The 12,500-nt window shown below is 34.7% G+C and overlaps 1 protein-coding gene across 27 annotated transcripts in view; it reads right to left on the bottom strand.

Moving 5' to 3' along the window:
* LOC106881656 (calcium-dependent secretion activator 1) overlaps positions 1-12,500 on the bottom strand; it is a 240,691-nt gene that overhangs the window by 133,025 nt on the left and 95,166 nt on the right. The gene's annotated exons all lie outside the window — the stretch shown is intronic.

Genomic DNA, 12,500 nt, shown 5'->3' with positions numbered 1-12,500 from the left:
GTTAAAGCATCTTTCATGTTCAAATTTTCAAATACGCAACACCTTTCAAATTTGAAAATCAAATGCAATATTGTATTGTTCAATTCAACTTTTAAAAAAGCTAAAACAATTTTTGTAATAATATTGGCGTAGTCAGAAAAGGAAATTTAAATAGTAAAAACAAAGTGGTTTATACTAAATGTTTAAAATAAATGAGTCTTTTACACAAGATTTATGTGAAATTTGATACAAAATAAGATGACTGCAGTAATTAAGATGCTTAATCAATTTTGTAAGCATAATTAATAGTGACAGGTGTCAAAAAGATAACATTTTTTAAATATAATTTGTACAGAGCTGAAGATGAAGAGAACATGTCATTGCAGACCTTCCCAGAAAATACAGTTCATGTTCAGTTTGATCTCTGGACATATATTTACAGGAAAAACATAGATGGGGTAGGAATGTTAGAAATTTCTTTTTTAAAAATGAGTAAAATGGAAGACATAGCATAACTTTGATGTACACTAGTGATGGTTGAGTGTATGTGTTAGAGACATCCAACAGATGAGATATAGATATAGTCCAAGGCTGGTAAGTTAGATTGGTAGGTTCATGCTAATCATGAACTATAATGACATTGCACTCACATACAATAATGACGTTGCATTCACAAAGGCAAGACACTACTAGTAAATGATATGAAAGCAAACCTCCAGTAATCCTGGCCTTATGGAAATCATACTGATGATCACGGAGAAGAGGAAAGACACAAATTAATAAAAGAGGCAATTGTTTACAACTGTTTCCATCGCCTTTGAAATAGTGGAGACATAGGCAATTGGATAGTAATTGACAGACTTAGTGAGGATGCACTTCTGTGGTTGGGACACAGTTAGTGTGTTTCAAAAAATTACAACAGATTACTGGAGAGAGAGTAAGACTGAAGAAGCTTGTGATCTTGAAGTATAATGAAAAATGACTGCTGGCACATTGCTGGCTTACAGAATATTCAGTCTTGTCATACATGTCTATAATGAATTGAGGGAAGAGCTGACCACAGTCCACAATGAAAGTATCACTGTGTTGAATTATAATTTTGAAGCCTCAGAAATAATTGTTAGATAGATTATTTTTTGCATCATGTCTCATGTCTTCTGTGCCAACCATGTACCCATGCTCACATTTTCAGAATATGAGAAAATACTGCAAGGCATCTTGGGCATAATATAAACCTCGGTTAAGCAAACTGATTTGATGTCTTTCTTTTCAAGGATGATGTCTAGAAATAAGAACAGACACCTCTGAAACAGTAAGAGCTTTAAATCAATCTTTAAGCTGTCCTGTTAGAGTTCTATCAGCATGGACAATTACTTTCCAATACTGCAGTGTTAGTTTATCCAAAGCAGTGCAAAACCTATTCCTGCAATTATTATCGTTCATCATCATCATCATCATCGTTTAACGTCCGCTTTCCATGCTAGCATGGGTTGGACGATCTGACTGAGGACTGGTGAAACCGGATGGCAACACCAGGCTCCAATCTAATTTGGCAGAGTTTCTACAGCTGGATGCCCTTCCTAACGCCAACCACCCGGAGAGTGTAGTGGGTGCTTTTACGTGTCCCCCGCACGAAAACGGCCACGCTCGAAATGGTGTCTTTTATGTGCCACCCGCACAAGCCAGTCCAGGGGCACTGGCAACGATCTCGCTCGAAAATCCTACGGGAGCCAGTCAGGCAGTACTGGCAATGGCCACGCTCGAAATGGTGTCTTTTATGTGCCACCCGCACAAGCCAGTCCAGGGGCACTGGCAACGATCTTACTTGGCTTGCCGGGTCTTCTCACGCACAGCACATTTCCAAAGGTCTCGGTCAGTAGTCATCGCCTCGGTGAGGCCCAGACCATGGATAATCTCCTGGGGGTCTAGGAAAATTTCTTCTCTGTAAAAATATTCCTGCAGTACTTCTGTACTATGTGTGTGTCTGTAGGTAAGGGCGTGTTTGTGCATGTCTGTAGGCAAGGGTGTGTTTATTGTTCCTTTATGCATTATTGTGGGATAATTTTTAACTTGTATACAAATTTTGAAATACAATTGTTGAAAAAAGCAACATTGTTTCAAGACAAACAAATATTGACACTGGGCGACCATAAAAATAAATATATGTGTATATATGTATGTATGTATGTATGTATGTATGTATGTATGTATGTATGTATGCATGTATGTATGTACATATGTATGTATTTAGTATGTAAAATTGAAACAGTCAAGAGTATACATAAAAACACACAGAAATAACACAGTATGATGAATAATGTGTCAGTTTAAAATTTGAAAGGAAGGAAAACTGAGTTTGATGTTTCAGAAAATTAATATTTCTTTTGATAGAAAAAAATTACAAAGGGGAAATGTAAGGAGGGAGTAATGGGGAAAGAAGGGAAGGAATGAAAAAGCTCACCATACTTTTACATGACATCAGAAAAGCTGCTCTGCTAAGTTGTATAGGCTGATGCGCTAAAGTATGTGTAGAATTGGTGAAGTTAATTGTGGTCATATGCAAGTGCTGATACATGAGTATAAGTTTCATGAATGTATGCAGAGGAAGTGCATAGAAAGCATGCAACAAGGTGTTTATGTGTTTGGATGGTTGTATGAGCTGAAATTGGGTGCTTTCCATGCTTATATATACATATGTGTGTGTTTATGTGTATGTGTGTGCATATATATCATCATCGTTTAACATCCGCTTTCCATGCTAGCATGGGTTGGACGATTTGACTGAGGATTGGCGAACCAGATGGCTGCACCAGGCTCCAATCTGATCTGGCAGAGTTTCTACAGCTGGGTGCCCTTCCTAACACCAACCACCCCGAGAGTGAAGTGGGTGCTTTTACGTGCCACCGGCACAAGGGTCCAGTCAGGCGGTACTGGCAATGGCCACACTCAAAATGGTGTTTTTTACATGCCACCTGCACAGGAGCCAGTCCAGCAGCACTGGCAACAACCTCGCTCGAATGTTTTTTCCTGTGACACCGGCACAAGTACCAGTAAGGCAACGCTGGTAATGATCACGCTCCAATGGTGCTATTTACGTGCCACCAGCACAGAAGCCAGACAGCTGCTCTGGCAATGATCACGCTCAGACAGTGCTGTTAGTGCTCCACTGGCACAGGTGCCAGTCATCGAATTTGGGATCTTCAGTACTATGCAGTGCTGTCCAGTTCAGTGGTTGGTATAGCTTTCAATTACAAAGTTGAGAGCTAGAGCTTCCAGGATTTTCCATATATATATATATATACCACTGCATATTATTCATGCTTTCTTTCTAAGGAGTAGAGCTTCAGTTCCTATAGCTTCTCCCAGTAGCACCTGTTTCACTGAATTAATCTACCTTGTGTAGTAGCACTTTCATATTAGCCACTAACATAGCTAGTAAATTCCTATAACTCATAGATAACCACTTCTCTCACACACATGAATACCACAAGATCTTCAACAGAAATACAGTTAAAGTTAGTTATAGTTGCCTCTCCAATATAGGGTTGACTATATTCAACCTCAATAAAAATAACATTAGGAATATCCCCTAAAGATCCTATAATTGTAGATCTCTGAACAGCTGTCTCCTGAACAGTAGGTCCTCGGAAAAAGAACTAGTGTACAAGCCCAACATTTGAATAGAATAACAAAAAACCTATATTGGAATGATGGGAAACACCTTCAAAGAGAGAAATATGCAATATTTGGCTTCATTCAGAGATAAAAATAAAAAACAAACATCATTATCCAACATGACATGGACGATTAAAGGGAGAAACATGAGCAACTCCAGATAAACTGGATTATTATAGCTAAGGCCAGCAAATGCAAGGGATGGGGCAGCAAATACAAGCTTTGAATTATAGAAAAAAATAAATATCATAACAGCAGCAGTGAACATTTTAAATATCGGGGATGAAACCCTAGATGGTAGAGAAAGAAGTCAGGGCTGTAAAAATATGGAAAGATGAACCCTAAAGCTTTCTTTAGATTTGCAAAAGAGTCTGCTTCAGTACAGTACAAGACAAGACCATTATTTGAAGAAAATGGCTCAACAACTGCAGACCCTCAGAGGATATCATCAAAGTAGGCCCTTACATCACTATGGTAGTGTAGGTATGCACTATTTTGTTGGAAATAATCTCCATATCATCAGTCTTTTTGAATGCTTGCCATCACAGATTGTTACAGCAAGTTTGAGTAAAAAAGACCAATTACAGCGCCACCAATAAAGGTTGGCCCAGTTAATTCTTTTGATGATAAGCTATACCATAATGTAACTCTAGGTACATCAACATGATGTTTCTCTGTAATATGCAAATTCTCAGGGACCAAGTAAGTGTAACTGTGACAGTTAATTGAACCATTTAATTTAAATGTAGTCTCATCACTCCAAACCATCTTTGTTGGAAAGTGTGCGTTTCTAGACACCTTGCTAAGTACCACTCGTAAAACTTTACTCATTGGTCTGGATCATCTTCATTGAGAGCATGGACTATTCTTGGAATGTAACCTTTACAATGGTAGCACTTTAAAATATGATGGACACTTGATTTTGAAATTCTTATCACACGACTTGCTTGCTGCACAGATTTTCTTGACCTCTGGCAATACATTTTCAGTACCCTTCCTTGTTTTGCCGGGCTCATTGATATCCATGGTCTTCTGGAAAGATTTCTGTAGACATTCTAAACACTTCCATCTGTTTCAAACTTATCTTTAATTCAAGTAGTGGTAAATCATGTTAATGGAGCTGTTTGAAGCTCCCTCTTAAACATTCTTTGCACTGCAACCACATTTTCAAACTTACACTTAGGATAAATTTCCTTTCTTCAAGCTCAGTTTGGCTTCTTTCATTATTTTAATGGGTTAAATATAAAAAGAAGTGAAAATTGAGTGTGTTATCAGCTATAAGAGTGTAAACATTTGAGTGGGGGGACAAGCTGTGCATAAACTTGCAAGGAATGAAGCTAGTATGCTCTACTGGATGTGTAATGTCAGTGTGCATACATGACAGAGTGTAAGTGCCTTGAGAGAAAAGTTAGATGTAAGAAGCATCAGATGCGGTGTGCAAGAAAGATGACTGCGCTGGCATGGTCATGTGTTGCATATGGATGATGACAGCTGTGTGAAAAAGTGTCACACCCTAGCAGTAGAGGGAACCTGTGGAAGAGGTAGACCCATGAAGACCTGGGATGAGGTGGTGGAACATGACCTTCGAATGTTGGGTCTCATGGAGGAGGTGACAAGTGACCAAGACCTTTGGAGATATGCTGTGCTTGAGAAGACCTAGCAAGCCAAGTGAGACCTTAACTGTGGCCTATGCCAGTGCAGCATAACTGGCCCATTGGGCAATAAACTGTGCTTACAAAGACCTGTTGAGTCAAGTGAAGTCATTGTTGTGGCCAATGACAGTACCGCCTGATTGGCACGTGCTGGTGGCATGTAAAAAGCATCATTCAAGTGTGATTGTTGCCAGTGCCACTTGACTGGCTCCCGTGCTGGTGGCACATAAAAAGCACTATTTGAGCATGATCGATGCCAGTACTGCTTGACTGGCCCTTGTACCGAAGGCACATAAAATTACCCACTACACTATCAGAGTGGTTGGTGTTAGGAAGGGCATCCAGCTGTAAAAACTTTGCTAGATCAGATTGGAGCCTGGTTCAGCCTTCTGCCCTGCCACCCTTCAGTCAAACCATCCAACCCATGCCAGCATAGAAAGCAGTCGTTAAACAACGATGATGATGACGATATATATATATATACATATATATATATATATGTGTGTGTGTGTGTGTGTGTGTGTGTGTGTGTATATATATATATATATATATATATATATACACATGCACACACAGAGAGGTACAGGCATGGTTGTGTGGTAAGAAGTTTGCTTCCTAACAACATGGTTTTGGGTTCAGTCCCACTGCACAGTATCTTAGAGAAGTATCTTCTATTTTAGCCTGAGTTGGCCAAAGCCTTGTGAGTGGATTTGGCAAATGGAAACTGAAAGAAGCTTGTTGTATATGTGTGTGTGTGTATATATATATATATATCATCATCATTGTTTAACGTCTGCTTTACATGCTAGCATGGGTTGGACGATTTGACTGAGGACTGGCAAACCAGATGGCTGCACCAGGCTCCATTCTGATCTGGCAGAGTTTCTACAGCTGGATGCCCTTCCGAACGCCAACCACTCCGAGAGTGTAGTGGGTTCTTTTACTTGCCACTGGCACGAGGGCCAGTCAGGTGGTACTGGCAACGACCTTGCTTGAATGTTTTGTTCACATGCCACCAGCACGGAAGCCAGTCAGCTTCTGGCAATGACCCCACTTGGATGGTGCTGTTAGTGCTCCACTGGCATGGGTGCCAGTCATTGAATTTAGTTCAAATGTGTGTATATATATATATATATTTGTATGTGTGTGTGGGTATGTCTCTTTGCTTTGATTTCATGTGATAATTATAAACAAATGTCACCATCATGCAAGCAGTATCCTTTGTTTCCAATCTTCTGTAAAAACATGCCTAGTCATGGAAAATATGATCTTACTTGGAAACAGGTGAGCATTGGTGAAAGAAAGGGCATCTGACTATAGAAAATCCCCTTCAAAAAATTCCATCTGAGCCATGCAAGCATGGAATAGTAGACATTAAATGATGATGAAACTTCATATGTATGTCAGAATAAACTGAAGAGAAATTGTGTTTTATGTCTAAGTTTCTTTTCACTATTCTAGAGTTGGAAATTTCACAGAATACATATAGAATAAACAAAACTGGAGAGACGATTCATAAATCTTGTAATGGAATCAGCAATTCATAACCAATTGATATGAATCTCTAACAAAGTGAAGACCCAGAAAACGTATCTGGCCCAGATTACATAATTCAGTCATTATGTCCACTGTAACATGCATAAGATGATGTAACTTCATAGTTCATGAACTGATTCTCCAGTTTTGTTTTATAAATCATCATCATTATCATTATTTAATGCCCATGTTCTATGCTGCCATGGGCTGAAAGGTTTAACAGGATCTGTTGAGCTACAGGATGCATCAAGCTCCAATGTCTGCTTTGACATTGATGCACTTCCTAATGCCAACCACTTTACAGAATGTATTGGGTACTTTTTGTGGCACCAGTACTAGTGAGTTTGTCAAGTAGGTCACAAAACAAGAACTGCTTTGACTTAGCGGTGTCAGGTGTTAAAAGCCTAAAGTATGATACAGGAACAAGGAAATGTGTCTTACCATAGAGAAGATACATGGACCCCAGCTATACACACACACATATATATATGCATAAATGGTGTGTATGTGTGTGTATAAATCAAAGATTGGAGTTCATAATATTACTTTTATATTATGGTTGACAACTGTTACAACAATTTCATGGTGATTGTTCTCACATTATGTCTACAGACATGTCTGTTAATAATGACTCAGCCATGCATGCTATGCAATGTATATAACATAGCTGTCCATGGAATTGTTTCATAGGAAGTATTTATAAAAATAATATTCAGAAATAATCAGCTTTCTAAGATAAACACCTGGATTATTTTATCCATACTAACTTCCTATACATATATATATATATATATATATATATATATATATATATTTCATTACCATCATCATTGAATGTCCATATTCCATGCTGGCATGGGTATATGTAAGGATGTATGTATTTAATATACTGAATGAATGGTTATGCACAAGAGAAATATCCAAAGATTACAGGGTGCAATTTTTAACATTCAGTTAAATTCCAATGTCCTATGACTTCAAAGCAATAACAATACCAAGTATTATGTTGCATAAAGTTTATAATTGGCTATAATGAATGGTGAGAACAAATCACATTAGAAAAGTTGATATTTCAAAACTTAATTTTTTCTCCTTCAACAACCATTTCAGCTATGCTCATGAGCATTTACAACCACATAATTATTAATGATAGTATTATAAATACTTAACATAATAAAAGTAATCGTGTACGAAGTGAGTATCATTTCATCAGGAACATATTTGAATTACAGATTTTGAAAAAATTCTTGATGAAATGGCACATCATATTATGTAATTAAAATAACTATGTGTTAGTAGATGCTCATGAGCACTGTTGAAAGAGTAGTATGAAGAAATGAATTTTTTGAAATATCAATAATGTTGATTTATCTACCTTTTCTGATGCGAGTTTGTGTGTATGTGCATGCATGCGTGTAAATATATATGAGTGTGTGTGTGTGTGTGTGTGTGTGTGTGTGTGTGTGTGTGTGTGTGTGTGTAAAATTATCTCATACACACACATAAAAAGAAATAATTATTGAAAAATATAAGAAAAATCTTCTATGCTAAGAAAATGCTGCTACTGTTTTATGGTAATTTTCTAAAAGCTTTGATTTACACCATTATAGTATATTAGCAGAACAGTAAGCATAAGCAAAAATGTATCAATATATTAAACATGCAAATTTTAGATGATCAGATCTACTTCCTAATGATTCAACTATGATGGTTATCTGCAAATTCATTCACAGATTTGAATGTCTATTTTAGTAATTTTTTTTTCATTTAAAGTTTGTTTTAAAAATCTTAATGTATATCTTAAAAAAAGGTTGAATATTTTTCACTTCATTCTTTCTTTTACTTGTTTCCCAGAGCATCTGAGCTTCATTGATAGCAATATATTTCACTGAAAGCTCAAAAGATAGGAATGAAATATTAAATTAATGTGAATTAAAATATTTCTGGATATTTTTCTTGTCACTTTTCAATTAAATTAAAGAATATAGTTTACAAGCTTTCAAAAGCTTGAAACTAATATGCACCTTATTTTAAATATAACAGGTATATGGATTCATTGCTCTTGAGGGAAAATTCTCCCTACCTTCTATCTCTTAACAAACTCTTTCTTTCCATTTCTTACTCCAAAAGCAACAGTGGGTGGCAGCACCAATAGTTGCCAGTCAAAATTCCCATGTGTAAAAAAAGAAATGTTTTCTGTTAAATATTGTGGATATATTTATTTTCTTATCCCAATGCTACTTCAATTTTTAGATATATAAATTAGTTTACATTCATATTATGATACTTCATATGGCTAAATGTGCCTATGTACTTTCAGCATTATATTAGCTACAACCAAGACTAAACTAAATTTCCCTGAAATTAAACCAGCTGTTTGATATATTTCTTTACATAAATAGCTATAAAATATTTTAGAATTGATACTGCTTCTTGAAACACTATGCTTACAAGAATATAATATGGAGAAAGAGAAAATGAATCTAAATTTCTGAACCTAACATTCATAGATATTTTAATTGGGTTGAATTGGATATATTTTTTAAATATCCTTGTACAAATCAGCTACAATTATAATCAAGCAAATGAATACTATGAAAAATTCTAAAATAGAATTTAGGCAAACTGATAAAATTAGTATGAATTTAAGAGAAGAACTCAATATATTGTGTTGTACATTAGCTTTACTTTACAGATATTCATACAAATAGAAGCAGCTAAATATTGTTATATTTCTTCAAAAAAAGATTAAGTGTATTTTGATGCATTTATACTTGGATCTGGATAAGATAACTTGGATCCAGTTTAGGATCTGGATAAAATAACTATTATTGAGGGTTTATATAGGTATGTCAGTTACTCATAAATAGTTCAATGATAAATTTCTTTGAGCGAAAGAATTTTAGTGATTCTACTCAATAATTGTAGTAGGTAGCATTAATAAAATATCAGTATGAGACTTGTTTTATTAAATGGAAATTATGATAAACATAAATTATGGAGTGACATAGCAAAGTTGGTAAAATATTGAAGTCTGAAAGTGCGCATGCACGCTTTCTAAATAAAATAGTGGAAATAATGTGTATTTCAGCTCACCTTGTTGCTCTTCTGAGATACCAAATTAGAAAAGAGAATTTCATAAACATATTTAATAATGTTTAAATTGAAGAAGTATAAAGATAATAATAATAATAATAATAATAATAATGTTTGTACATTCACCCACATATGCTTGTGCATATACAAATTATCATAAATATATTATTATTTTCAAAGAGAAGTAAAAACACAGGAATTCAAGAAATAAACTAGTCTAGAATGGCTTGAAAGTGGCGCTCCAGAAAAGCCTTGGCTATGATAGCTAAGACAATTAAAAAATTATAAGCAGCACACACACACACACACACACACACACACACACGCACGCACGCACGCACGCGCACACACACACACACACACACACACACACGCACGCACGCACGCACGCACGCGCACACACACACACACACACACACACACACACACACACACACTACAATACGAATAAACACTTTATAAAATATATTTAGTTTGATATTTCAAAATAGAAAAACTACGCATCATCTGTTCAAATCCCACAATATGTTTACAAAAAAGAAATTCTTATAAATATTGCGACATTACATCATATACATACATGTTTTGTTTCAACTTGCTGAGAATATAACAATCATGCTAGTAGTTATGTCATGATAAAACACATCCATTACACTCTGGAATGCGTTTGCTGTTAGCAAAACCATCTAGTCATATAAATCATGCCAAAATAAAATGTACAAGTGGAGTGTGGTTCCTGAATTATGCCTAAGAGGGGAATGACTGGCTCAACCCATGCTAGTATAGACAGCAGATGGAAAAGGATGATGGTGATATATATATATATATGAATGATGGACTCTCCCATCACTAGACAACATATGAGGATTTGACAATTTCTTACCAAACAACCACACAGACGATTTGTTTATAGTGATCAAATATTTGTGTAGACATAACCTCACTCCCTCCATTAGATCGACATTACCTGTACAGGTGCAATGGGTGCCACACGCCAGATGTCGAAATGATTGCGGAGCAACATGGTATCTCATATATATATATATATATATATATATATAAAATATATATATATATATAAAATATATATATATATATAAAATATATATATATATATAAAAAATATATATATATATAAAATATATATATATATATAAAATATATATATATATATAAAATATATATATATATATATAAAATATATATATATATATATAAAATATATATATATATATAAAATATATATATATATATAAAATATATATATATAGTAAGTTGTCTGTTTTATCTTTTTGTCATTAGGGGTGAGCATTAACCAGTATAATGTACCCGTATATATAAGGGACCAAATATCTTTGTGTGACAATGTTATATTTACCTAGTTTCTTATAAAAGTTTCAGAGTGCAAACAGCATCTATGAAACTTTTAGTAACAAATCTAAATCAAACTTAGTTTTGAGTTGATTGCTTTTTTTTTTTTTTTTTTTTCTTACACACAGGTGTTAAGTCAGCTTCCCAACCATGTTTTGGTTTCAGTCCCACTGTGTGACACTCTTGGCAAGTGTCTTCTATTATAGCCCTTGGCTGACCAAAGCCTTGTGAGTGGATTTTGTGGGTGGGAACTGCATAAGGTTGTTGCACATATGTATGTGTGTGTTGAGACATAGCTTGAAAGTTGTAAATGTCTCTGTCATACAAGCAGTGTCATTCCTTGTGAGAACACGTCTGGCCATGAGGGAAATATTACCCTTGCTTGGAAACAGGTATGGGTTGGCAACAGAAAGAACATCCAGCTGTAGAAAGTTTGCTTCAGTAAACCCCTGTCCAACTCATGCAGACATGGAAAAGTGAATGTTAAAATGATGCTGCTGATGATGATGATCATAGCACAAACATACAGTCTGCCAGAAAAATGTATACACACTAAAAGACACCATTTCGAGAGTGGCCGTTGCCAGTACCCCGCCTGACTGGACTTCGTGCGGGTGACACGTAAAAGCACCCACTACACTCTCTGAGTGGTTGGCGTTAGGAAGGGCATCCAGCTGTAGAAACTCTGCCAAATTAGATTGGAGCCTGGTGTTGCCATCCGGTTTCACCAGTCCTCAGTCAAATCGTCCAACCCATGCTAGCATGGAAAGCAGACGTTAAACGATGATGATGATGATGATGATATATAAAATATATATATATATATAAAATATATATATATATATAAAATATATATATATATATAAAATATATATATATATATAAAATATATATATATATATAAAATATATATATATATATAAAATATATATATATATATAAAATATATATATATATATATAAAATATATATATATATATATAAAATATATATATATAATATAAAATATATATATATATATAAAATATATATATATATATAAAATATATATATATATATATATAAAATATATATATATATATGAAATATATATATATATATAAAATATATATATATATATATAAAATATATATATATATATAAAATATATATATATATATAAAATATATATATATATATAAAATATATATA

The sequence above is a fragment of the Octopus bimaculoides genome, chromosome 1 (assembly GCF_046866305.1).
Source record: "Octopus bimaculoides isolate indiv1 chromosome 1, ASM4686630v1, whole genome shotgun sequence".
In the NCBI taxonomy this organism is placed as follows: Eukaryota; Metazoa; Mollusca; class Cephalopoda; order Octopoda; family Octopodidae; genus Octopus; species Octopus bimaculoides.
The sequence above is the reverse complement of the archived record's forward strand: the minus strand, read 5'-3'. Positions and strand labels throughout refer to the sequence as shown.